The sequence below is a fragment of the Aplysia californica genome, unplaced genomic scaffold (assembly GCF_000002075.1).
Source record: "Aplysia californica isolate F4 #8 unplaced genomic scaffold, AplCal3.0 scaffold00074, whole genome shotgun sequence".
NCBI lineage: Eukaryota > Metazoa > Mollusca > Gastropoda > Aplysiida > Aplysiidae > Aplysia > Aplysia californica.
In genome coordinates this window covers 801,371-804,124 of record NW_004797344.1, presented here as the reverse complement: position 1 = coordinate 804,124, position 2,754 = coordinate 801,371, and the positions used below count along the sequence as shown (strand labels likewise).

The 2,754-nt window shown below is 39.6% G+C and overlaps 1 protein-coding gene across 4 annotated transcripts in view; it reads right to left on the bottom strand.

The window, feature by feature from the left end:
- Positions 1–2,754, bottom strand: part of LOC101852835 (galactose-3-O-sulfotransferase 2) — a 51,355-nt gene that overhangs the window by 6,569 nt on the left and 42,032 nt on the right. Inside the window, exon 1 of one of the 4 annotated variants that reach the window (XM_005094030.3) lies at positions 1,520–1,966. The exons of the other annotated variants lie outside the window; for them this stretch is intronic. The gene's annotated coding sequence lies outside the window, so the exon portion shown is untranslated. Of the gene's footprint in view, positions 1–1,519; positions 1,967–2,754 lie in introns of those variants that run through there. 4 annotated transcript variants of the gene reach the window in all.

The window sequence follows — 2,754 nt, the reverse complement described above, 5'->3', positions numbered from 1 at the left end:
GTGTGTGTGTGTGTGTGTGTGTGTGTGTGTGTGTGTGTGTGTGTGTGTGTGCGTGCGTGCATGTGTCCACGCAAGTATCTGGTGTTCGTTATGTTGATAAATCGCTGATGTAGTACTCTATAGAGCTCGAGTCTCATGAAGACCACGCACACAATATATAACAGTAAGAGCATTTGCTTGTTTAACAAGATAGAAAGTACTGCTCGCCGTGGGTGTCTGTGCAAAGGAAACTAAAAGTAGCATTTTCACATGTAGCCTATGTAATCATTATGGTATGGTGCATAACTAACTTTGTATGGCTGATAATAAAGTTAAATTATCATCTTCAATACCCCCCTCCCCTCGTCATTAAAAAAAAAAATCAACCGTAAATAAATTCAACACATTTCAGGGTGTTGTCAACTCTACTTTTTTCAATCGACAGGGCAGCTAATGTGAACGTATTCGCCCATTTTCCAAACAAGAACATAAATGTCCGTGCTTTACATTATTTCTAAAGCGTTGAAGAATTCGAAACTTTTCCTGCAAGGTTTCATCATTCAACAACTTGTATTATGAGTCGTTATTTCTAATTTTTTACACAATACTTCGGCGTGGAGGTAGACCGAGTTGTACGTGGGCTCAGGGGTTTCATAACCCTTTGATCTCGACATCACAGCCAAGCCTTAGTTATCAATAAACGACTAAATTTCCATATTATACAACGTAGTGATTTTTTTCCCAGTTGCGGGGAGAATCACACAACCCTTCCCACAGTATCGCACATCGCTGTTGACCCTGTACACACGAGGTACGTATTTCGCAACAATAGTTTGAATGTTGAAAAGGGAGAAGGAGAAGGAGGAGAAGGGGGAGAAGGAGGAGAAGGGGGAGAAGGAGGAGGAGGAGGAGAAGGGGGAGAAGGAGGAGGAGGAGGAGGAGAAGGAGGAGGAGGAGGACAAGGATGAGAAGGAGGAGGAGAACAAGAAGAAAAAGAAGAACAAGAAGAATACGAGGAGGAGAAGAGGAAGAGGAAGAAGGGGGAGCACAGTCATAATGCCTATCCCTGATGGGTCTCGGCGCTTCACAATAAAATAAAACCTCGACAGCTGTCACAATGGCACGTTTTATGCTTACCGTCCCTTTCAATTGACAAAAATTCTCACAAATTCAAAAACATTTATTATTCTTTAAGAAAACAGAACGAACATACTTTGGATCAGGAGCAGGGAACATTTCTAAAAGCGTCGACCCTTCAAAGCAAAGTCTGAATACATCAGAAACGAAAAAAAATCTGCATAAATACAAACAAAAATTCATTATCCGTTTATAAATGTATGGTGCACAATGATGCAATTATGATGTGATTTGTTGAACTTTAAAAATCCTTGCAAGTTAACAGTTTAAAACAAAAAAGGAAAAACAATATGGAGTTATGACAGTACGTGCCACTATAACATAAACCTCTGTTGATAAATCAGGAAGGGGGGGGGGGGGGGGTTAGTAATTGCATTTTACTTTTTCTAACTTAATTACTTACTTGCAAGACACTGGATTTATCAATCCCTTCGAAGACAGCAAACACGCTACTGACGCGCTCGAAAGCTGAAAAGTCTCTAGTGTCTCCCACTTTTAAAGCTGTTCAAGTCATATTTTATTTTTAGCAATTTATTTCATTTCCCCAGTCCCTGCTCTGAGGAGAGGAAATGACACGTATAGTGTCGAGTTCTTGCCGCCAGTGTCGCATTTCACCAGAATAGTCCCCTGGTCTCACACGTCACAAATGTGAATCTCGGAGTTTTTTCCCCCCTTTAAATTAATTTTCCCCACCAGTTCATTTTCTCTTGAAAGAGAATTATTTATCTCTTTCTTTTACATACAAAATGGGCTCACGTTTCCCACTCAGTTTAAATGGTTCTTGGCCTGCACGAAGCAGATTTCACAAAAAGATTAACTGAACATCTGCGAGCTTCAGTCTCGAGTGAGTGTGAGTGCTCTTTTGAGATCTCTTCAGTTATATTGTGAGCGTGACATTTATTGCTAATTGTTTGTCAGTGGCATTGCTTTTGTAATTGTTGTCGCTTGTTTGTTTGTTTCTTTGTACTTGTGTTTGTTTTTTGCTTGTTTGTTAGTTTGTTTGTTTTCAACTAAGCTATAATATATCTGTGTTTAACAAATCTTGTGAGATGTCAGAAGAAGTTACTTCGTTTTGAACGTTTCATTAACTAATAGAAGAAAACGAATGGGTTTGTTACGGGGAAGCCCTTGACTTCTTTGAAGGAAGTAAACACTCGACTCACGTTCCCAACAACTGAGTTATTATCGTTGAGATGAGGGAGCTGGGGGATGCAATTTACAGTGACAGACACAAACCGTAGAAGATACCGAGCTAAAGAGAACCCAGTAACCGCAATCTGATCATGTGACCACCCTGCTCAGTAACTTATGTTTTTGATGGGGGAGGGGGGGTACTTATTTTTGTTGATTTGTTTTTGTTGTTTTGTTTGTGTTGTTATGTTTTCGTTTCTGTTTTGTTCTGTTTTTGTTTTTTTCAGCATATAGTCTCCAGAAGGTGAAATGGAACATGGACACCGAAGCGGTATGAAGGGGTAATAAGCAACAAAAAAAAAAAAAGAAAGTCTGGTAGTAACAGGATCTATCCAGTGGCATGGTAAACAGAGACTGTATTTAAATTTAAGAGAAACTTAATAATATCTTTCTCCAATGTATTTGCTTTCAAGTATGGAGAAGGAGAAGGGGTGTGTGTGTATGGGG